We start from the raw sequence: 25,545 nt of genomic DNA on the forward strand, positions 1-25,545 counted from the left end.
TGAAACTCTAGTGAAAACAATCCAAGTTTCTCCAACTTTCCTTATAGCTAATACACTCCAAACCAGGCAACATCCTCATCAACCTTCCCCAAAGCCTCCACATCCTTTCTCTAATGTGGTGACCAATACTCCAAATGTGTCCTAACTGAAGTCTTAGATACCTGCATCATGGCTTGCCAACTTTCTAATTCAATTCCCAGACTGATGAAAGCAAGTATGCCATATGCTTTCTTGACTGCCTTATCCACTTGTGCTGCCACTTTCAGGGAGCTGTGGGATTGCACCTCAAGATCCTACTGTAATCAAAGCACCTTACTTGGCCTTCTCTTCAATTACACCGCATGATGACCTGCTGCTCTGGTTCCAATCCCTCTTCCATAGTAATCTGGTTCCTCTCATGTGGCCCTTGCAAATCTCCCAGCTGTCCTTCTGAACATGTCCCACGTATCCTGGAAGGGTTCACAATGATCTAAATGTCTGAAGGTCTCCCTCCTACATCAGCCCTTTAGCCGCACATTCAATTGTATTATCTTCCTATTTCTGGCCTCACTAGCTCTTGGCACAGGGAGTAATCCCCAGATTGCAACTCGAGGTCGTGCTTTTCACCTATCTGCCTAATTCTCTGAACTCTCTTTGCAAGACCTCATCTCTCTGCTTGTTAGTATTGATATGAATAACAAACTCTGACTGCTAACCCTCCTACCTCAGAATATCCTGCACCTTGGCAAAAATGTCTTTTATCCTAACACTGGTTTGGCAACTATGACTCTATTAACGCACCATTCTGGAGCTTTCTTTCAACTTGCAAAAATCCCCATCTATGCCTCTGACTGTAGAGTCCCCTATCACTCCTTCATGCCTATTCTTTGACCCTCCCTGCCATATAACAACAATGGTACCACTGACCTGGATGCTGTTGTTGCATTCCTCTGAGAGGCCATCCTCCTCCCTGCCCCCATCCCCATTTACTTCAAATAGACTCCAGGTTGGTCTGATAGAAGTGATTGAAATGATGGTGGGACTAGATTGTGAAACTGGTGTTTCAAGTTTATAGGTGAGGGAGGACCAGTCTTCATGCATATAAAGTTATACAAAGACACAACAAGGATGTTCCCTCTTCTACTAGTGGGAAGTTAAGCAAATGGCACAAGTCGCTGTCTCATACAATCAAAAATGATTCTCTGAATACTTTCAAAGAAAGTTGGATCAGTTTTTGGTATAGACATTGTGCAAGAAGTCAATGGAATATGAAGCAAAGTTGTCAGCACGGTCTCCTGGGTTAGTTTTGATTGCTTCAGAGATTGAAGAGAAATTCAACAGTTGTTTTTGTCTCTGTAAATTGCATTGTGCATTTGTTATATTTTTCTTTTCTCCTCTAGGAGATAGCATGGGTAGCTGGTATTGTGATCGTGAAACTTAAGCTATCATGACTATTTGTGAGGCAGGCTCAAAGGACCAGCGCTCTTGCTGTCCATCATTTTTCTTCACATCTTCACAGGAGAAGTAATTAAGGATATTACTGACATGCTGACTCTAGTAAGACTCTGAAAGGTGAAGTTAATCTTGTGAATAAAGTTATCATCTCAGCAGGTGTAATTTTTGTTCAACACAAACTCCCAGTTTCTCTTTTTAATCTCACGACATTTGTTACTTATGTTTAAACTAAGAGTAGATAAGTCTTATCAGTAAGACTAATGTCTTACAATCTATAAGGAATAAACCAATTGCTGAATTCCATTACGCCTGTGTACAAGTGAATTCTTGCACAATGTCTCTGCTTGGCCAAGAACCAAACCAATTTTCTTTGAAGGTGTTCAGAGCACTACCTTCCATTGCATGAGATTGTTGCATGTTCCACTAGCTCAAATATCAGCAACTGTTTTGAAGTGAACAACACTTGAATAGTGTTCAGTACGTTACCATCATCTATTTCATTGTAGTTGAAAATCTCAAGTCAGAACTTTAATCTTTTTTGAACTCATATCCTAATGGTTGTGAGAAATTAGGGCAGCAATGATGTTTTCTTTTCTCTTGAATTTCCCACAGCTGATATTTACAATGACATTGAGTAAAACTGCCAATTCAGTGTTAACTTGTGTTGACTTATAAAATTAACAATTCTGTACTGTGAAATTAGATTAGATTAGATTACATTAGATTAGATTACATTACATGTGGAAACAGGCCCTTCGGCCCAACAAGTCTACACCGACCCGCCGAAACGAAACCCACCCATACCCCTACATTTACCCCTTACCTAACACTACGGGCAATTTAGCATGGCCAATTCACCTGACCCTGCACATCTTTGGACTGTGGGAGGAAACCGGAGCACCCGGAGGAAACCCACGCAGACACGGGGAGAACGTGCAAACTCCACACAGTCAGTCGCCTGAGGCGGGAACTGAACCTGGGTCTCTGGCGCTGTGAGGCAGCAGTGCTAACCACTGTGCCACCGTGCCGCCCACTAATTGCACCCACTAATAAGCGAATGTACATTGGCCATGGTTTAATTCATATAGAATCCTTCCAGCAGAGAATTAAAGACTTCACCCCAATTCTTGAGTTTGATTTGATGCTACATCCAGCAGTGTGAGGATACTGTCTCAGAAATGATGCTACATGGGTTCCTACCATGATGAATTTAGCCTATTCGTGCACCGACAGCTGATCAATATTTGCACTTGTTTTATTGTTACACTTACCTTTCAATGTCTTATACACACTGAAAGGTTGCATTCTATTTAAATGTTGAGACTTAAAGACAGAGTACATGGGTAGAACAAAAGTAACCATTTTATTAAAATTAATGAACAGTGAAATAACATGTAACATTGAACTAGGGACAAGCTTTGAACAGACTTTTTTCAAAGGTACATGCTGGTGTGGAATTTAGTCGTGATAACAGATGAGCTGCCCACTGACTGGAGAATTGGTGAGGGCCTGGTGTCACCTTTTCATAGGAGGCTCTACTCAATTACAAGGTGAACAGGCACGCATTTACTGTCTGGGAGTCCCATCCCTATTGGAACCAGCCGGGTGGAAACGCACCCCTAAGAGCTGCTCGTTAGACCTTGGCAGCTCTCCATTACTGGGACCAAAAACTGTTGCCAACAAGATGCTAAGACCTTCAACAGGGACAATCATGAGAGCCCTGGAGTGAAATAACTGGGTCAGAATGAATAACATGGGGAGGTAATTGCCACTCAGGGAAATGAGGTCAGATCAGATTCAAGGGTGAGTCCAGATGGACCTCTGCTTCCTGTGCTGGATCCCTCTGTACCCACTGCCTGTGACTGAGGGATACCAACGCATCTTTGCTGAGTGGTTAACTGGAGGCATGGGTTAACCATGCAGGTTTCAGTAACTGCCTTAGTCCCCATTAAATCCCTCTGGGGCTCACTGGTATCAAGTGGCACTTTAATAAACCTAATTGCCTTCTCTCCTCCAGCATGCAAGTTTCCAAAGTCCATTCCTCACTAGAAGTTAGACAAATTTCCTGGCTTCTGAGAGAGGAACGTAGCATCCCAATATCTTGCCTGCTTCAGTGGACTCCATTAAGTTTTTTTTTAAATTCCAAAAACAGCAGCCTTGACACTGAAGCCAAACAGAAGTGAATTAATTCCTGCTGAAGATCCAAAATATATCAAAGCAGTACAATAAATAAATATCAACAGATGAATATAAATAGAAAGTTCCAGAGAAATTCAGCAGGTCTTGTGGCATATCTGGAAGAAGAAGAAACAGTTAATGTTTAGAGGATAAGATTTCTAAAGAAGCAACATATCATATTTGAAACATTAACTGCATTACTCTCTCCAGTGTTTAAGGTAAGACACGACTCCTCTTCAGAACCTGTCAGGACCCTATCAGATTTAAAACACTGACTTTTTCTCTCTCTACAGATGCTGCCAAACTTGTTAAGTTTCTCCAATATTGCTTTTTATTTTTCATTGAAGCTTTCTAGCATCTGGAGTATACTGGAATTTAATGCAGACACACAGAAAATGCTACAGACAAAGAGAACAAAAATCATACTGAATCTACACAACGAAAGAGAAAGAAATAGCAGGTTGAATTGGGGGGGGGAGGGGTCCGGTTTGGGCTCCTCAACAGCATTGAGGGAACAGAGGGAGAAGTCTGTGTAAAACTTTCTGCGCCAGTATATTTCAAGGCCAGTGAGGAAGGAGACATTGCTAGATCTGGTTTTGTGAATAAATTGTGACATGGTGACTCAGTGATTAGTATTGTTGCCTCACGACACTTGGGATCTGGGTTTGATTCCAACCTTGGGTGATTGTCTGCATGGAGTTTGTACATTTGCTTAATGTCTAATGAGTTTCTCCCAGGTGCTCCAGTTCCTCCCACAGTCCAAACAAATGCAGGATAGGTGGATTAGACATAGTAACTACAGGGTTATGGGGATCGGGCTGGGTTGAGGTGGGATGCTCTTCCAGGGTTTGGTTCAAACTCAATCAGATGAATGGCCTCTTTTTTTCACTCCAGGAAGACAGTGATCATTACATCATGAGGTTTAGTTTGGCTATGGAAAAGGACAAGGAGAAATCTAAATAAAATGAGGTGAAACGTCGATTCTCCTGCTCCTCGGATGCTGCTTGACCTGCTGTGCTTTTCTTGCACGACACTCTCTTGAAAATGAGTTGAAGGAAGACCAAATTTAAGGGGGTGCGAATATATTTGGTCCAGATAAATTAGGATCAATGATTGGCAGGTGAAAAGGTAATAGATAAATGGTTGTTTTTAAGGGAAGATAACTTGATTACAAATTACTTCCATTGAGGAGAGATAGTTGGATAAAGAAATTCAAATCTGCGTAGATGACAGAATGGAAAAGATTGTTTTTATTTAAAAGTATGTATAGCAGATGTTCTATTGAAAATACAAGTGTGACCAGACTGAAAGTAGAAAAATCTGAATGTAGAAAATTCTGAGAAGTGAAAAACAACGTAGCGAAGCAGAGAAAATGTTTGCAAATGAACAAGCAGAATGGGAATCCGAAAGTCTTCCCTCATCACATAAATAGTAAAAGGGTGTTAAAAGACAGGAGAGGGGATGATTAGGTATACAATGCAAAGATCACACATGGAGACAGAGACTATTGCTATGCTATTACATTAGTCCTTTGGGCTGTATTTTCACAGCCACTGTATGATGATGACACTGGCAAGGAAGTCATTTGGCAAAATATGATCACTGAAGAATGAGATTCTCAATGCCAAGAAGTCATCTAATTTTCCAATCCAACATCTGAACAGTTAGACCGGTCTACTTGCATGTAATAACATGAGACAAAATGAAATATCAGTGTCATTTTATATGCAATTTCCTATTCTCCTGTGCACCAGAGAGACACTAAGCATCAACAATTCCCAACATGAAAGACCAAGTAGCTGCTTAGCTCACCACTTGCCCCTCAGCAACAATTCTGAATATCTCAAACTATGATCTGAGAGCAGCAACTGCCCGCACTCCTTCGTCCACAGAGATTGGCATTGAATGTGGTCCTGTCTTATAATCGTCAACTGCACACCTCTGACCCACTTAGAGCACAATTCTCTACCTCAAGACTGCACACTGAAATGCAATGGCACCTTGCATTGTGATGCTGCTACTAGATCACATTGCACACAGACTCGGACACCTATTTCATGCACCGGGGCAGAGGGTTCATCAGGGCTCTTACCTTATATTCTTATCACCGATTCACTCTTGGGAGTCTCACAGCACCCCCTTTCTTGTTGCACTTGTCAGCCTCATTCAGAACATAAAGAATGTCCTTCTGCCTTACCTTGGCATTTAGCACAGACACAGAACCAGGGTTGTTGCAATTGTCAACTGTGATCAGTCAAGGGGTTAAATATGTTGCCATACAGCACCATGCTACATCATGTCACACTTGCAACATATGCTAGCTGCTTACTTGGAAAGGATGTTAAGGTGAGCTGTCAAGAGACATTGGTTGGGCCTCAGTGGGAATATGGTGCTCAGTTCTGAGCACCACACCTTTTAGGAAGGAAGTGGAAGCAATGAGGATAGTGCAGAATAGATTTGTAACAATGGTTTGGACAATGTGAAATTGTACTTCCAAGGATAGTTTGACAAAACTGTTCTCCTTATCATAACTCCTCATAATCTTTTTGGTAGAAATGTTATTCATCATTCAGCATCTAGACAGTGGATAGGAAGAAACTATTCCCTTTGGAAGGGCAGAAGAGTCGAAGGCATAGATTTAAGGTGACAGCAAAACAACAGGAAGAAAGGTTGCTTTGCCCAGAGATTGGTTAAGTTCTGGAATGTACAGTCTGACCACATTCTAGAGGCATACCATCAATCATGGTTTTCAAAAGGCAATTTGATAATTATCTGTGAACAATTGGCAGGACATGTGGGACAGGGGAGTTGCACTTGCACTGAGCTGACAGGACACAGAGGGCAAATATTCACTTACTCTTTGGTATGGATATTATGGGGTGAGAATGGAGTATACTGTGCAAACTCTGGAAGAAAAGTTATTTTCAGACAAACTGACTTTCAATAAGGCAGCCACTGTGATGAATGTGCTCCATTTGGTCTTAACCAGCGAAAGGTTTGGTTCTTGCCCTTCACTTGGGAGGTGGTCTGTCCCTTGATATGCCAAATCAGTTTATTTAGCAATCTGTCAGGCAGTCTCAAGGGCCTTGGGTCAGTTTGTGGACACTGTTGGAATGGCAAAAAGAACTCAAAGGGCATGGCTGCTACAGAAAGACATTCAGAAGTTTGAATGGGAAGGTATCCGGGATCTGTGGATTGGGGAGTTAAGGCTATGCAGACAAGCCAGGGAGACACGGAAATTTTGTATTGAGACAACATTCAGACACATTTGGGGTGTATCACCTGAAAGATGTTTCTATCCTCTTTTCCACTTTCTTCCTGCTTTACCTTTTTACTTTTTAAAATAAAATTGTTTTCTCATTCTGACTTTCACCGATTTGTCACTGACCAGCATTATGGCAGAGGCAGATTGTGTGCTTTAATTGGGTACTAGTAGCAAGCTAGTGAGTGCCTTACCTTCCCCACACCCTCACACCATATAATGGGGATCAGATCACCAAGGAATGAGGGGGGAGGGTGAACAGGAGTCTGGTTATATTTTACACGTGACTCACTAAAAACATGGCTCATGGTACCCATAAAGTCCTATTCAACCACAAACTATACAAATGTCAAAGCAGTAAAATCATGAATTAGATCTAGCAATAACTAATATTTCATTTATATGGAAAGGTATCTCTATGCTTAATGATGGTACAGGTAAGACTATGGCAAACCAAAGAAGGAACTGTTAGGAGGCATAGCCAAAATGTGGTGAAAGGTGTCTAAAAGCATAGGAGAAAGTGAGGACTGCAGATGCTGGAGATCAGAGCTGAAAATGTGTTGCTGGAAAAGCGCAGCAGGTCAGGCAGCATCCAAGGAACAGGAGAATTGACATTTCAGGCATAAGCCCTTCTTCAGGAATGAGGAAAGTGTGTCCAGCAGGCTAAGATAAAAGGTAGGGAGGAGGGACTTGGGAGATGGTCATTGGAAATGCGATACGTGGAAGGAGGTTAAGGTGAGGGTGATAGGCTGGAGAGGGGGTGGGGGCGGAGAGGTCAGGAAGAAGATTGCAGGTCAAGAAGGTGGTGCTGAGTTCGAGGGTTGGGACTGAGACAAGGTAGAGGGAGGGGAAATGAGGAAACTGGAGAAATCGGAGTTCATCCCTTGTGGTTGGAGGGTTCCCAGGCAGAAGATGAGGCGCTCTTCCTCCAGCTGTCGTGTTGCTATGGTCTGGCGATGGAGGAGCCAAGGACCTGCATGTCCTTGGTGGAGCGAGAGGGGGAGTTGAAGTGTTGAGTCATGAGGTGTTTGGGTTGGTTGGTCCGGGTGTCCCAGAGGTGTTCTCTGAAACATTCCGCAAATAGGCGGCCTGTCTCCCTAATATAGAGGAGGCCACATCGGGTGCAGTAAATGATGTGTGTGGAGGTGCAGGTGAATTTGTGGCAGATATGGAAGGATCCCTTGGGGCCTTGGAGGGAAGTTAGGGGGGAGGTGTGGGCGCAAGTTTTGCATTTCTTGCGGTTGCAGGGGAAGGTGTCGGGAGTGGAGATTGGGTTGGTGGGGGGTGTGGACCTGACCAGGGAGTCACGGAGGGAGTGGTATTTTCGGAACGCTGATCGGGGAGGGGAGGAAAATATATCCCTGGTGGTGGGGTCCGTTTGGGGGTGGAGGAAATGACAACGGATGATATGATGTATATGGAGGTTGGTGGGGTGGTAGGTGAGGACCAGTGCGGTTCTTTCCTGGTGGCGATTGGAGGGGCGGGGCTCAAGGGCGGAGGAGTGGGAAGTGGAGGAGATGCAGTTGAGAGCATCGTCGATCACGTCTGGGGGGTAAATTGCGGTCTTTGAAGAAGGAGGCCATCTGGGTTGTTCGGTATTGGAACTGGTCCTCCTGGGAGCAGATGCGGCGGAGACGAAGGAATTGGGAATATGGGATGGTGTTTTTACAGGGGGCAGGATGGGAGGAGGTGTAGTCTAGGTAGCTGTTGGAATCGGTCGGTTTATAGTAAATGTCCGTGTTGATTCAGTCGCCCGAGATAGAAATGGAGAGGTCTAGGAAGGGGAGGGAGGAGGCTGAGGTGGTCCAGGTAAATTTGAGGTCGGGGTGGAAGGTATTAGTAAAGTGGATGAACTGTTCAACCTCCTCGTGGGAGCACAAGGTAGCGCTGATACAGTCATCAATGTAGCGGAGGAAAAGGTGGGGGATGGTGCCAGTGTAGCTGCGGAAGATGGACTGTTCCACATATCCTACGAAGAGGCAGGCATAACTGAGGCCCATGTGGGTGCCCATGGCTACTCCTTTGGTTTGGAGGAAGTGGGAGGATTGGAAGGAGAAGTTGTTCAGTCCGAGGACCAGTTCAGTCAGTCGGAGGTGTCAGTGGAAGGGTACTGGTTGGTATGGCGGGAAAGGAAGAAGTGGAGGGCTTTGAGTCCTTCATGATGGGGGATGGAGGTGTACAGGGACTGGCTGTCCATGGTGAAGATAGGCTTTGGGGAAGCAAATCATGGAGGTAGAGGACGTGGGTGGTGTCCCGAACGTAGGTGGGGAGTTCTTGGACTAAGGGGGACAGGACCGTGTCGCGGTATGCAGAGATGAGTTCGGTGGGGCAGGAGCAGGCTGAGACAATGGGTCGGCCGGGGCAGTCAGGTTTGTGGATTTTGGGCAGGAGGTAGAAACGTTGTGGGGTTGTAGGACTGAGGTTGGAGGTGGTGGATGGGAGATACCCTGAGGTGATGAGGTTGTGGATGGTCTGGGAGATGATGGTTTGGTGGTGGGAGGTGGGGTCATGGTCCAGGAGGTAGTAGGAGGAGGTGTCTGTGAGATGGCGTTTAGCCTCAGCGGTGTAAAGGTCGGTGCGCCAAACTACGCCTCCCTTGTCTGCCGGTTTGATAGTGAGGTTGGGGTTGGAATGGAGGGAGTTGAGGGCTGCATGTTCTGAGGGTGAGAGGTTGGAGTGGGTGAGAGGGTGGAGAGGTTGAGGTGGTTAATGTCGTGGCGGCAGTTGGCTATGAAGAGATCGAGGGTGGGTAAGAGGCCAGCATGGGGTGTCCAGGTGGATGGGGTGTGTTGAAGGCGGGAGAGGTAAATGACATCTAAAAGCATAGAACTAAAACAGTGAGTCAATGTTCATATTGTATGATAAAGGCACTTCTTATTTTTGTAGCATTATTTTTTTGTTATCCAATACAGTTAAAGAAATTGTAGACTCTGGGAATCGAAGTCAAGGGTTCCATCTTACACTGTAGTCATTCGCTTCATGTACATATTCAAAGCATAGGTATAGGTCTGGTCTAGAGCATCATCTGCCTCATGGAAGAGGTAAGGCTTGTAGTGACATGGTACCAGTACAAACAGTCTCATCAGAATGCCTTATATCAGGTCAATAATGGAGGTTAATGCATGATGTTTTGAATGTTTAAGCTTATCTGTTGGTCAGCCTTGGTGAACAGAAAGCAATTGTTAATATCTAGGTCCTCATTGGCTTCAAGCTGGACCTACACCTCACTCACCAATGTTTCATAGACTAAACTTGCCTTTAATTTCTAACTTGCAAGCCAGAGCTTTCATCTTGCAGCCCTGAGGCAATTAAGTAAATCTGCATTGAACATACGACTCTGCAGTAATTTTCCCAGAAGCAATTCTTTTTTTATTATTGATTGAAGAGCGTTGTCATTTTAAGGATTACTTGAGAGAGTCTAAACGATTTCCCGAATAGTTAATTTTAGTGTGGCTTAGAAACAAGGCACCGTGTAATGGATTAAATAAAGTGAAAGCTTTATGCTTACTTTTTTTTTCGCAGTAAATGTCATATTAGATTTTGCTGTGGAGTAAACAGACTTGTGCAAGTAGCTTTTCTGACATTATCCCTGAATGTCAGCAAATTGTGCAGAAACACCTATCAGGAGTGAAAAAAGGTCGACTAGAAAGGAAACTAATTGGAAAGAATTTTTCAACACCTTTTTTTTTTAATCTCTATCCTTGACATTCTGAAGCAGCTGACCTAAAACTGCATTAAATAAAGATAAACTTGCATTTTCTTTTTCTCGAGTGCACCTGTTTGATCGCTGCAACTCTTCCCTCATAAATAATACTTCTAAGTGAGAGTGAGTGATTAAGAGAAAAACACATGGGAATTTACAGGAGCAGTCACACACCTTTTTTCATATACTATTCTCAGTGATTTCCTGAAGTATGACTGATATATTAGGTCCCGAAAATACGGTTTTTTTTCACAGGCAGAATATTTTGTATTTCTGATCTTCTATGGTACTGAACATAATCAAAAAAATTAATGAGTAAACTCTGGTCCCAAAAGGTGACAAACTATCCTTAATTCAATCTTTTGAAACCAAATTGCATTTGGAAGTTTAGAATAAATTACTGAAATAATTCATTTATTTTCCACATTTTACTGATTAATTGCACTTTTCCAATCATTGACCTTTTTTAACATTTTTACATTTGCACAAAAAGTACAAATTCACCAGAATGAATAAATGAGGTGCGGGAGATAATTTGTGGTATTGTGTACTCACATACTTTTTCACAATAATATGCTGAAGTAAAGCAGATACTATTTCTTATTTGCTTCCTTAATCCATAATAGAACTCAATTTTATGGGGCCAAGCATGTTCGCCATTAATAACTGCCATACAAATGTTCTTGGCTTTAGCTTCTTAGGATATCATTTTTTTTTAAATGACTGATTACCAGCATGTTACATTATTCTCTCCCTTTCTAAAGGTAAAGAAAGTGCACCTAATCAGGAGTTCTTCCTTTTTAGCCTAATTAACAGTTCCTAACAATCAGTACCTTTAATCATAAATTTATCCAATGGATAAGAAAACAATGACACTGTCAGGCTACTTGAAGGGGAGTCATTTATTTTTTTTTAAAAATCTGCTTATTTTTTCCCCAGCACCCATTGTGTGTGTGTGTGTGTGCAGGTGTAAGACACAAGGTGCATGAATCTTTATTCAATTTCCACCACCAGGAAGATAGGAAAATACCCGAGTGGCCAGTGACAAGTAGTGCCCTTTACAAAAGGCAATGCTGTGTGATGAAACAGTGAAGGAGAGGGCAGGGACTAAATCAAAATAAAGTTGGAGGGGGAAAATAATGTACTCCACTCCCTGCGGCGCCCACTCCTCCCTGAACAATTCCATGGTGTTGGTGGACACCCGGGCTCTAACGGAATCGCGGAAGAGGGGCAGGCAGTCGGCCCTAACGACCCCCTGCACGGCCCGCTGCCTGGACCTGTTGATGGCCAGTTTGGCCAGGCCCAGGAGCAGACCCACGAGGAGGTCTTCAGACCTGCCCTCCCTCCTCCGTACCGGGTGCCCAAAGATCAGGAGCGTGGGACTGAAGTGCAGCCAAAAACAGAGGAGAAGGTTTTTCAGAAAATCAAAAAGGGAGTGCAAACGCCCACACCCAATATACACGTGGTCCACGGACTCCACAGCGCCACAGAACAAGCAGTTGGGCTGGGAGTCCGTGAACCACTGCAACCTGCGGTTGTAGGGGACTGCAGCGTGCAGCACCCTCCACCCCAGATCCCCGAGAGAAAGGGGGAGGACTCCAGCATAGAGAGCCCTCCACTGGGGATCCCCACCGCCCGGTGGCAAATGGGCACGCCAAGGCGTGTCCGGACGGTGGATGAGGGAGAAGAGGTGGACGGTGTGCAGCAGCAGTCTATACAGGGCCCTCCTTTTTACACCTATGAAAAAAAACAAAATTAAAATTCCGGAGGCGGCTCAGGTTGTGGGGCACAGGCTCCCGCGGGAAGTACGGGACCTTGGGGCCAATGTGAAATTCCGTCCGGGCTGGGGTGAGCGCGGCCGGGATCCCACCGCACACCTGAGCGTCCTCCAACTAGTGCACTACGTCGGGTCCGAGCACCGCCGTTTTAAGGCGTCGGATGGCGGTGGCCACATACCGGACATCTACCGCTGTCTGGCGGTAGCGTCCAGCCCAGGCCCCCGGCACCCAGCACTTCCCGACCCTGGTCACCCTCACCGCCACGGCCCTCCCCTCCGACAGCCGCTCGAACCTGCGAGTACGGAGGTGCGGATTCCTGAGCAATGGCTCCCTGACGACAGCCGCTACTCCAGCCGGAGGGTAGGCGCGACGCGATTCGACCATGTTCCAGACAGTGATCAGGTCCTGGTAAAAGACAGGCAGCGTCTTGAGGGCGACCTCCAAACCGTCACGGTCGACGAACAGGAGCTGCATGTCGTAGTTGAGGTTACGCACCTGGCGGAAAAAATACGTCGCCAGGGCGCACCACCTAGGAGGAGGCTCGACGTAAAGGTATCGCCGCAAGGTCTGAAGACGGAACGTCGCGACCTGGGTGCGGACGCACACCAGCTACTGACCGCCCTCCTCAATAGGGAGACTCAGAACCTGCGCGGCGACCCAGTGCATCTTTTTGTCCCAGAAGAAATCGACCAACGTTCTCTGGATGTCAGCGACAAAGCCAGGAGGAGGGACCAAAGTGACCAGCCGGTACCACAGCATGGCGGCCACCAGCTGGTTTATGACCAGCACTCGACTCCTGTAAGATAGCACTCGGAGCAGTCCTGTCCAGCGGCCTAGGCAAGCCGAGACGTTGGCCTCCAGCTCCTGCCAGTTGGCCGGCCAGGATTCCTCAGCCGGGCTGAGGTATCGCCTCCACGGGGGGGAGCCATTTTTTTTTTTTTTTTTTTGAATTTCAAGTAATCAAGTTTTATTTGTATTGTACATTTCTATTCACATTGTCCACAATCAACAATGGTAATATTAGAGGATGGCTTGCCACCTTCACTGCCACATTTCTCCATCATCTGCACGACATCATAGCCTTTTACAACTTTACCAAATACGACATGCTTCCCATCCAACCAAGTAGTTTTCTCAGTACATATAAAGAACTGTGACCCATTTGTATTTGGCCCAGCATTGGCCATAGATAGGAGACCAGGTCCAGTGTGCTTCAATTGGAAATTCTCATCAGCAAACTTGTGTCCATAGATGGACTTCCCACCAGTGTCATTGTGGTTTGTGAAGTCACCACCCTGGCACATGAATTTAGGAATGATTCTGTGGAATGTCGAATTCTTATAACCATACCCCTTCTCATGAGTGCACAGTGCACGGAAATTTTCTGCAGTTTTTGGGACCACATCAGCCCTGAGCTCTATCTCGATGCGCCCCGCGTTCCTGCGGTTGATGGCGATGTCCATGAACACGCGCGGGTTCCTGTTCGCCATGACGCCTGCACAAGATGGCACTGGGCTCCGAGATGGCGCGGGACCGACTGCTAACGGTCAACAAGTGAGGGCAAGGGGGAGCCATTTATAATTGCAGGAGCATTGCTGCTGATTTGACAAAATGCCCAATGTTGTATTTATTTAAAATAATTCAATTGCATGTACAAATGTTTTTATATAGTCTTTTTCTTTTCCTGCATTTTTAAACTAGTTATTTCAAAATATTTTCACATGGATGTGCTTCATGGGACAGAAATATAGGAGTGTGCATATGCATAGGAGTTTTGCAAAAAGTTGTAAAGTACATAAAACAATTTTCAAAATTACAGGCTGATAAATTGGTCAAATATAGGCTATTTTGTGTGGTCAAAACAAAGCAGGATTGCACACAGATCGATTATCCTAAGGTGAGGTTTAAGTTTAGGTTTTTTTTTATTATTATAATATAAACTTATGGATAGTAAAGGATTGTCTTGCAAACAGAAATGGTTCAATACCTTGTTCTGTATGGGTCGAGAGAAATCCAAGGCATGACATATCACAATCAACAGTTTTAGTGGATGCATGAATAAGAATAGATTAGGAGCTCTAGAAGAGCCAGTGGTGCAAAAAGGCTGATGGAAATGGATTCGCGGTCTGCATCTTACTTTTTTTTTGGTTAAGTATCAGTTTAATCAGGTTTCATGGAAGCTTTCTGACTGTAAAGCTAAAGGAGTTTTCTTTCCCAATTGTTTCAAACATGCCTCTTTAGCTTCCAATCCTGCCTCTATGGCTCTCCTCTTGAATGATGCTTGTGTGAGAAGACTATTCACTATTACCTTTGTGCTCACTCTATCTCTGCTACTGTATTCACCACGCAGAAGACTCTCATTCTAACACTTTCGCTGTTGCATGCAATATCTTCCCTCACTCACTTTCACCCACCCCAAACCCCCACATCATGAAGCCTGAACGCCAGCCAATTCTATCTGTATTAATACTTCCCTTTGTCTCATTATGGGGACAAAACAGCCCACAACAGGGCAGGAAAAGCCACTTCAGCTGGTGGGCTGCATGACATTCTCATGTTTTAGGAACAGCCAACCCGGTCCCTGACTTCTGTGAGTGGCTGACTGACTGTATCCAAGCACCTGGACTGCTATCCGAGTCTGCTGTTAACTTGCTGTGTCAGAATCCACTGATTGATTGAATACTGAACACTGGCTCCCTTCACTTTTTTTTAAAATATAGAATCCCCATTGTGTGGAACCAGGCCATTCAGCTCAGCAAGTCTATACCAGCCCTCCAAAGAGCCCCCTACCCATTCCAGTAATCCTGCATTTCCCATGGCTAATGCACCTAACCTACCCATCCGTGAAAACGATGGATCATTTAGCATAGCCAATCCACCTAACTTGCACATCTTTGGACTGTGGGAGGAAACTGGAGCACCCAGCAGAAACCCACACAGCCACGGGGAGAACGTGCAAACCATACAGTCGTAGGGTGGAACCAAACCTGGGTCCCTGGCACTGAGGCAGCAGTGTTAACCACTGAGCCACCGCGCCACCCTTTACTTGACTAAGGACTGCTGACAGTCATGACAAGCATCCTGGCTTTGTGTCTCTGCTAAGCATCAAGGCAAGGCACAAGGACTGTGAGCTTGGCAGTCCTGGCTGAGGGGGCAAAGTGCAAAAGCTCAAGGCAAGACAGAGACGCTGTAAAGCTTAAATGAGCAAGCTTTAAGAAAGCAAGTGAACAGCCCTGAGATGAGAAGTAGATCCCACTGTTTGTTCAAAGTGTAAACGTTCCCGAGCAGGACCTGGACTTTTCTGAGAGAAAGTAACAACTTTTGTTCCAGCAATAATTAATTGTACCCTGAACATCATACAGGAGTTTGGGATGATTATTGTCCCACTGCCTAGTCAAGCAACAGCCTGCATCATTTTATTCAGAATAATATTTCATGGACTATTTCCCAAATACGATCATTACCATCCCTGTGTCGGCCTGTTCCCGTGACAACACAGACCTAGCAGAGAGGTTGTGGTACAATGGTATATAGTTGAGGGGAAGTTACCCAAGCGTTTACAAAATTGACTCCGGACCCTATAGAGTTTCATGGTATGAGGTTAACCACAGACAAGGAAACATCCTACTGATAGCCACTAACTACCCACCTCACTTGGTGAATCAGTGATTCTCCACACTAGACAACACTAGGAAGAAACACCTTTGGCAAGGGAGCAGAATGCATTCTGAATAGGGGATATCAATCTCTATTATAAAGAGTGTCTAGCACCATTAAGAACTGAGTCGTGAAGAATCAACATTAGTCTTAGTCTGAGTGAGAACCAGCAAAAGCAGAAAAAAAATCACTTGATGTTATCCTCATTAATCTACCTGTTGTAGATACATCTGTCCATGACAATATTGACAGGTGTGATCCGACAGCTAGGAGAAAGTGAGGACTGCAGATGCTGGAGATCAGAGTTGAAAAATGTGTTGCTGGAAAAGCACAGCAGGTCAGGCAGCATCCAAGGAGCAGGAGAATCGACGTTTCAGGCATAAGCCCTTCTTCAGGAAGTGATCCAACAGCTAACAAGTCAAGTCTAGTTATAAATAGTTATGTCCATTTCAACAACTAACAGGAGGAGGCTATATGTATACTCATCCTCCGATAACTAGAAAAGACATGACACATGCATTTGCATCTGCCTTCAGCCAGAAGTACCAAGTGATGATCCACCTCCGCATTCTCCTGAGTGCCCAAGCATCAGCTTTGCCAGTCTTCTGCCAATGTATGTGATATCAAGAAATGGCTGAAGACCCTGGATAAGGCAATGACTCCTCACTAAGTTCTGCACTAGTACTGAAGACATGTGATCCAAGACTATCCACATTCCTAGCCAAGCTGTTCCAGAACAGCCACAGCATTTGCAAATACTATGCAAAGTGGAAAATAATCCAGGACAGCCTTTGTACAAAAATCAGGACAAATATACATCTGTTTGCTCTCAGTCAACAGCAAAGTAAATAATGATACTGTGATGAAGCAACATTTTGTCAGGAATAAGCAACTCTATGATGCTATGTTTGGGATACACCAGGCCTACCTCTCTGCTGACAGCATTGCAGCCTTAATCCAAACTTGGCTGCACACCAGAAATGAGGTGTGTTTAACTGCCTGTGATATCAAGTAGCATGAACAAAAATGGAATTAATGCGAAATGGGAAGAAAACTCTCTGCTGGTTAGTGATCACCAAGTAAAAAGAAAGAATGATTGGATATTGTAGTTGGTGGTCAATCATCTCCATCGCCAGGACAGCACTGCAGGAGTTCCTCAGGATTGTGTTATCAGCCCAACTTAACATAGAAAATAGGAATAGAAGTAGGCCATTTGGCGTTTCAAGCCTATCCCACTATTCAATACGATCATGGCTGATCATCCAACTCTGTATCTTCCTGCTTTTTCACCGTACCCTTTGATCCCTTTAACCTGATGAACTATATTCATTTCCATCTTGCAAACATTCTATCTTCAATTATCTTCACCTGCCTCATCAATGATGCCCTCTCCATCACCACGTCAGAAGTAAATCATGAAACCGCTGAGTTGTTATTGGTGCAGATGGAGGCCATTGGGTCCAACATGCCTGCACTGATGTTATTACCTAATGCCAATCTCCTGCCTCATCCCCATATTCCTGAACACCATTTCAATCCAAGTAGTCATCCAGTGCCCTGTTGAGTGCTTTGATTGAACCTGCCTCCACCACATTTCCAGGCAGTACATTCCATGCTCCAACCACAGTGTAAAAACATTTTTTTTTCTCACATTACCCTTTCTTTGTTTGTACGTTGTTTTCAAGATATGATCCCTTGTCCTTTTGAACTAACAAATAGAAGTAGGTTTTCCCTAACTACTGTCTCCAGCCCATTCATGATTTCAAGCCTCCCTATTTAGCCTACAGTGTGTCAACCGGAACTGCGCGCACAATTCCAAATGTGGCCAAACTGAAGTTTTATACAGCTGCAACATCACTTGTCAACTTCCACACTCAATACCCCAACCAATAAAGGCAAACATGTTGTATGCTGTCTTTATCACTTTTTTATCTGTTTGAGTTACCTCTTTCAGAGGGTTAAGGACTTGCACTCTGAGGAGCATTGGTATACATTGGGATCTTAGAGTCCTGCCACTTACTGTATACTTTCCTCTTGCATTTGACCTCCCAAAAAGCATCACCTTCTAATTTTCCAGATTAAAATCCATCTGACATTTCTCCGCCCAACTTTCCAACTGATCTGCTGTACCCTTTAACAATCTTCTTTATTACCTACAACTCCACCAATGTTTGTATTATCTACAAACTTGCTAGTCAGACACCTGACTAGGTGGGCGGCACGGTGGCACAGTGGTTAGCACTACTGCCTCACAGCGCCAGAGATCCGGGTTCAATTCCTGCCTCAAGCGACTCTGTGTGGAGTTTGCACATTCTCCCCGTGTCTGCGTGGGTTTCCTCTAGGTGCTCCGGTTTCCTCCCACAGTCCAAAAAATGTGCAGGTTAGGTGAATTGACCATGGTAAATTGCCCATAGTGTTAGATGAAGGGGTAAATGAAAGAGTATGGGTCTGGGTGGTATATGCTTCGGCAGGTCGGTGTGGACTTGTTGGGCCAAAGGGCCTGTTTCCACACTGTAAATAATCTAATCTAATCTTCCTATGTTTTCATCCAAATCATTTGTATGTATTGCAAACAACAGAAGTCCCACCACTTATCCTTGTAGAACACTACTAGTCACAAACCTCCAGTCACAAAAACATCCCTCCAGAATCACCATTTATCACTTGTGACTGGGATACAAAATTATCTCAATCTACCAACTTACTGACACAATCTTCTGGACTAGCTACCATGAGGAACCTTGTTGACTTTACTAAAGCATTCAATGTAGAAATGTCTACTGTCCTTCCCTCATCAATTGTTTTCATTATTTCCTCAAAAAACTCAGTCAAATTTGTGAGACAAGACCCCTACAAAAAGCTATGCTGATGATCCCCAATAACACTATTCTTTTCCAAATGCAAGTAAATCTAAACATAAGAACCTTTGCCAATAATGTCCCTATCACTGATGTGAGGCTCATGAACCTACACTTTTTTTCTGCATTATCCCTGTTGTCCTTCTTAACAGGGGAAGAAAGGATGTTCTCCAATATTCTGAGACCTCACCTGTGGCTGAAGAGTACACAAGGATCTCCGTCAAGGCACCAGTAATCGCCTTCTTTGCCACCTCCTTCAATATCCTGGAATAGATTTCATCAGGTCCTGAACTTGGATTTATAGATCATGGTTGAATAGAGTTCTACTGCTGCCTATATTATCTCATAGGTGAGCAGTCTTGTGTTCCTAGACCTGTTCAACACCTGTCCCATTGAACATGGTGGTCATGCTAAGCTGTTGTCCTCAAAACAAAGTTGGGACTTTGTCTCAACTAGGATTGTATTGTGATTACTTTTACCAAAATTATCATGGATGGCCATGGCTGTGACAGACAGGTGTAGATGAGGTAAAGTACTGGCATGAGGAAGTGTGAAGGAGGTGACGAGTGTGAATCGTGAGGGCTAAAGGTCTGTTTTATTTGTCTCAATTTTTTTTATTTGCAAGTGGGTTAAAGTTCCAGAGCACTCTGGCAGACCTTCTAACTTGAGCAGATGACATGAACCATGGCACCAGGCAGGAAACACAGCCTTCTGGACTTGAGTTCTTGAAAGCAGAGTGTTTATCCCCCTAACTATACTATTACCTGCAGCAACTGTGTTACTGCTTCATCATCCTGTTTCAATGGCTCCCTGCATTATAATGTCATGGCCAGTGCATAGGATTGAAGGAATGTCTGAATATCACCTTTTGGATTTTTTTTTTGCATGATATTAAAAGGAATGTATGATCTGGGTAAATTACAGATAATCAGTTTGTTGTTTTGAACCAGCATTTTGCTTTTGTGTGTGGGGGGTAATGGTGAGTATGAGAAACAAATGAGCTGTTCCTCTCACCAGTAATAGCAGACAGATGCTTTGATAAGGTTTAAATGTTATTGATCATCTTTTCCTATAAATTACCACAGCACATTGTAAAATAAAACCATTTTATGAATGCAAGTACTTATTATCTATTTACAAACATACAAGGAAGTTTAAATATCCACATAAAATGGGCTTGTTAATAATGAGCTACATGCTGAGACAAGAATATTTGAAACTCTATAAAGGTTCACAGGAAATGATCTGCTGTCCAAAATCTCTGCCACCTGTGATTCATAGTCTCTCAGAAACAGATGTAATGATCTATCATCTGTATAGGAGTACTCTTTTTTTTTTCTGTTGAATACAATCTTTCCCACAGGGAGAACCATTTATTACAAATATCGAGTTGAAAAGATCATCTCAATGTATAGGACAGTTTAAAGTAAAATCACAGCCCGTTAAATTAACTCTGGAATATTTTGCCAACTCGATCTATGCTGAATCGTTGCTGTATTTGTCACCAGTGTGAACTATCAGACAACTGGGTAAGAATCTCAAACAGATTCGCACGCAGTAAGACTTGGCCACAGAATCTCTTCATGAGATGGTAGTGAGTTTTGTTCCTGAGAATGCAATGGAGGTCATTTCGCAAAGCAACAAAGTTACCACTGGGGTTCAGTCATATTCATGTTGCAATAACCTGAAAAGGAATTCAAAACAAACAGAGAATGCTGGAGAAATTCCCCAGGTCTGGCATCATCTGTGGAGAAAGAAATAGAATTAATGTTTCACATCCAGAATGAATCTTCTTGAGGGAACAGCAAAATGTCCATTGATTCACTGCTGTCCCTAAATTTGCTGTTCTTCCGCTTGCTCACTAACACAGTTGGTCCTCAGTTTTAGCACTCAGACTTTCTCTGCAAATATCATATACAATTTTTTTTTAGGATTTCAACAAAATGATCATGTTTTAGCACAGAATGCAGATAAATGTTTTAGAGCATGATGCACAAACACAATGGGACCCTACACGGCACTTTCAGCCAATGTGGTCATTGGTTCCCAATTAATATCTACTCTTTTATAATTAATCTTAATTGATGTATGATTGATAACTGAGGCTGAAACCAATGGTCTGCTGCCTTATGGGTTGAGCTACAGATCAATATGAAGCATTTTGAGACCGAGACATAAGAGATACCAACTGGGTTACTAAAATATTAGTCTACAACTAGTTCTTAACAAACTTCTTAAAAGAGGAAAAGGAGTTTAGGGAAGGTACTCCAGGATATAGAGCCTGAACAGCCGAAGATTGAGCCACTAGTAGTGGACCGTAAAGAAAAAGAAATGTAGATGAAGCAGGGATAAATGAATACTATTCTGAAAAGTTGTAGCAAGGTGATATAGGTGTAGTTGGTGGACTGGATTTCAGCAAAGTTGAAATGAACAGACTTATTTCAGTAAGCACAAAATGTTATGGTCTCTTTTAAAAAAAAACAAGTGGCAGGTGCAAATTAGTGCATTTCTCATTCTGAATCGGAGTAGTTTAAATTTGTTAAAGTTGTGGCCCTTGCACCATTGAGCATCTGTGTTCTGGTAGTCACAGTGCCCTGTGTTACTAAAATAACAATAATGAGAAACAACTTGTATAAAGTCAAATTCTCTTTATAAAGTCATTTAATGCATATTTGAGTGCAAGCCATCCTCAATCATTTCTGAGGATAGAGTACATTGGAGCCAAACTTGGGTGGTTATCTGGCAAACCGGGCCCTGACCTGTTTTTCTTACTGCCCATCTAGTACTACTTGAGAATAAACCATAGGTACCAGTCTTGCAGAAACTTAGTAAGAGGCCTGCCTGTATTGTTTGCTGATTCAGGTGATTGCCAGGATGGCCTCCAATTAGTTTGACCAATAATTCTTCCCATCCCCCCCCCCCGGTACTTGCTATCAAATGCAGGTTAACTGATTAGTTAATATCTTTGTTATATTGTTATGACCATCATATTATGGAATGCAATTGTTTTATTATTTTATGGGAAGTGAGTATTGCAGCCAAAGCCAACATTTATTGCTCATTCCTAATGTAATGAAGGTAATGGTGAGGCTCTCCTGTGGTGCTGTGATAGTGTCTCTGCTCTGGACCAGGGAGGCGTGGATCCAAGTCCTGCCTGCTCCAGAAGTACGTAATAACATCTCTGACCAGGTTGATTAGAAAGAAAAGGTTAATTTATTTAAAAAGAGGTGATAGTGAGCTACCTTTTAGAACGCGTTGTATAAGTAGAATTAGTGCTATTGTGTTTGCAAATAGTGCGACTATCAAAAAGATGAAAGACTTAACAGCAATCTAGGTTTGTTCAATATATCATTTTAATTGCATGACACTGATCTTTTGCTATAAATTCTGTGTCTTATGACTCTGCCCCATTAGTTACCTGATGAGGGAGCAGCGCTCTGAAAGCTAGTACTTGTAAATAAACCTGTTGCAGTAGAACCTGGTGTTGTGATTTTTAACTTTGTCCACTCCAGTCTAACACTGGCACCTCCACATTATATTGTAATTCACTTCATACAGAGTATGTTGAGATGTATCAAACAAATGACTTGGAATGAGGTCCTTTTTTTAAGTTGAAATGAATTCTGAGTAGACGTAGTGGTGCAATGGGTAAAGTCAGGATCTAGAAGGTCTGGGTTTGACTCCTAATACAGGATTTGATGACAAAGGAAAGTACGTTCATAATTTGTCCAAACTAGCTGAATATCAACACTATAAATCCAGTACATGCTAATAATGGGAAGTAAATGCAGGAGCAATTTCTGCTTAACCATGTGAGGGGAAGTAATTTGGAGCCTGTCACGACATTATGGTAAAAATTGTTATTGTTGCAGAAACTCCGACTCCATGGGGGTCATTTGGCTTGATGGCCAGTGTAGATCAGAATGGCACTAATGGTATTTAATTTGATTCTCATTCTTGCTGACATGGGTTCAAGACCGGTCCACAGTGGAGGTTGTGACTGTCTGACTGTCTCCAGGTAAGAACTGAAGAAGAATTAATTCAAAACCAAACCTTAAAGCTCAAAACAGATCTTGTTAAATCAAGGCATCATCCAGATTTCTGCTTTTTTTTTTTTTGTTGTTGCTTTTATCCAATTCCAAATTTCTCAGATATTTAAGTATGAAATGTCATGCATGTAAAACTATCACATTGAACTGTTTTCATATTCCATAAGTGTACATCGTAATCGGACTGTCTGGATGATGATGCAGTAAAAACAATCTTGTGTACAGAAAGCTATAGATACACAATTAAAATTGATATTGTTATTTGATCATTGAGCTGAAATGAATAATTTATTGAATATTAGATATTAAAGTGGAATACTCACATTGTTCAGTACTTTTTTTTAAAAGAAACTTTCAACGTGGTTATGGGGTAGTTATGTAATTGTAGTTATTTACAATAACTCAATGTAGTTATTTACAATTAACCATAAGAAATTCTGTCCCATTAAAATCATGCCATATATTTTGGATACCATTGATTATTCTAGCATTGGTAGGCTATTAAATGAAATTACTTTTAAAAAGAAACAAAACATGTCCACTTAAATATAGATTAATTCTTAAAATTTCTGCACGTCTAAAGGACTTTTTTGGGTCTTAATTCCTCAGGAGGAATGTTAGGAAGCATTTCTACATACCTAGTATGGTAGATGTTTGGAACTCTCTTCTACAAATGGAAGTTGATGCTAAATTAGTTTTTAATTTTCTAACTTGATCGATACATTTTTAGTTAAGCAAAGGTATTAAAGTATAAGGGCCAAAGATAAGTCAAGAGTCAGGCCGCAGATCAGCTCAGATTTCATTGAATAGCAAGCAGGCCTGAGAGGCTGAATAGTTTATTCTTCGTCCTGTGTAAGATTAAATAAACAAATGTTAATCATTCTAGATTACTGTTTGGGAATATCCTTTCCAACTGTTGTTTCATAGAACCTGTCTTGAGTAAACGTTTTTCCAGTAGTTAGAACTAAAATAACTCTCTGAATTCACATGAGATGGCAGATTTATTTTTTACTTCATTGGTCATGATCTTTAGTTCACTTGGGAAGGCATTAAGGTTTTATTGTTACAATATGCCAATTATTTACCAAAAAACCTTACACCAAAATGGGCAGTGTCCTTGAATTAACTATTAAGTTGTTAATCTGACTGACTTCATGCTAAGCGGGTGTAAGATTAAAGTGAGGTCTGCAGATGCTGGAGATCAGAGCTGGAAATGTGTTGCTGGAAAAGCGCAGCAGGTCAGGCAGCATCCAGGGAACAGGAGAATCGACGTTTTGGAAGGCTTATGCCCGAAACGTCGATTCTCCTGTTCCCTGGATGCTGCCTGACCTGCTGCGCTTTTCCAGCAACACATTTCCAGCTAAGATTAAAGTGATACAACAATGAGCATCGCAGCAGATATTGTTGTAATTACCTGAACAGTGCAAACCAACTGAAGTAAAGTCCCAAGTGTAGGTTGCAAGTCAGCACCGCAGACAATCCAAACTTCCAATGCTCATCTATCCTGTGAAGGCACCATATGCACCACTATTCCATCTGCATGCCTCTTCAAGTACAGCCAAATGTCAAATCAGGAGTCTGGAGGTGAAACAATATTACCATTGTTGCTCCTTCTAACATCTACTTCAGTAATGCTAGGGTAGCTCTGTAAAACCAGTCCTCTAAACAAGAACTGTGGTGATGAGTCAAACAAAAATCTAAAGACTGAAAAGAAAATGAACGTGCAGTGCGTAATGTGGTCGTGGAAATATACCAAACAGAAGGAGGCCATTTGATCCAGTACAGCTGTGCCAGCTCTTTCAAATTGTCCTACTCCCCGTTTCTTCTTCAGGACCCTGAAAATGTTCACTCATTAGGATGTTTGAAGAGTTTGTTAGTATGTTGAAACAACAGGTAGACTGGGTGGTTAAGAGGTGTTTAGCACGCTTGTCTTCATTTGCTCAGACCTTTGAGTGTAAGAGTTAGGACCTCATGTTAAGGTTGTATAGGACATTGGTGAGGCCTCTTCTGGAGTACCGAATGCAGTTCTGGTCACCCTGTTATAGGAAAGATATTATTGATCTGGAGAGGATCCAGATAAGATTTTTCAGGATATTGCCAGGAATGGAGGGTTTGAGATATATATAGACTGAAAAACCTGGGATTGTTTTCACTGGAGTATAGGATGTTGAGGGGTGACTTGACTGATGTTAATAAAATCATGAGGGACATAGATAAGGTTAATAACTAGAGCCTTTTTCCTCGGGTGGGAGTGTTCAAAATTAGGGGACATAGTTTTAAAATGTTAGCAAAAAGATCTAAAAAAGATGTGAGGGGCAATCTTTTGACAGAAGAGTGGTTCTGTGTGAAAAGAATTCTGGTGGTTGCAAGGATTGTTACAACATTTAAACGATATTTGGATAGGTTTGTGAGTCAGAAATGTTTGGAGGGAAAAGGGCCAAGTGCAGGCAAGTGAGACTATCTTAATTCGGGAACGTGATTGTTGTGGATTGGTTGAACCGAGGAGTCTGTTTCCAAGCTGTATAACTCTTTAACTGCCTTTCAGCTATCATGACTGTGCTGCAGTAATATTCAGTAGAGCGCCATGATCAGAGACAGTTGTGAACACTTATCATTTCATGACTAA

General features: G+C 42.8%; 1 pseudogene; it reads right to left on the reverse strand.

Moving 5' to 3' along the window:
• Window positions 1-13,291: 13,291 nt before the first annotated feature.
• LOC122548408 (peptidyl-prolyl cis-trans isomerase pseudogene) lies at window positions 13,292-13,917 on the reverse strand (annotated as a pseudogene).
• Between the last annotated feature and the right edge of the window lie 11,628 nt (window positions 13,918-25,545).

Source organism: Chiloscyllium plagiosum, unplaced genomic scaffold (genome assembly GCF_037043375.1).
Source record: "Chiloscyllium plagiosum isolate Xiang-an unplaced genomic scaffold, Cpla_swu_hap1 HiC_scaffold_3, whole genome shotgun sequence".
NCBI lineage: Eukaryota > Metazoa > Chordata > Chondrichthyes > Orectolobiformes > Hemiscylliidae > Chiloscyllium > Chiloscyllium plagiosum.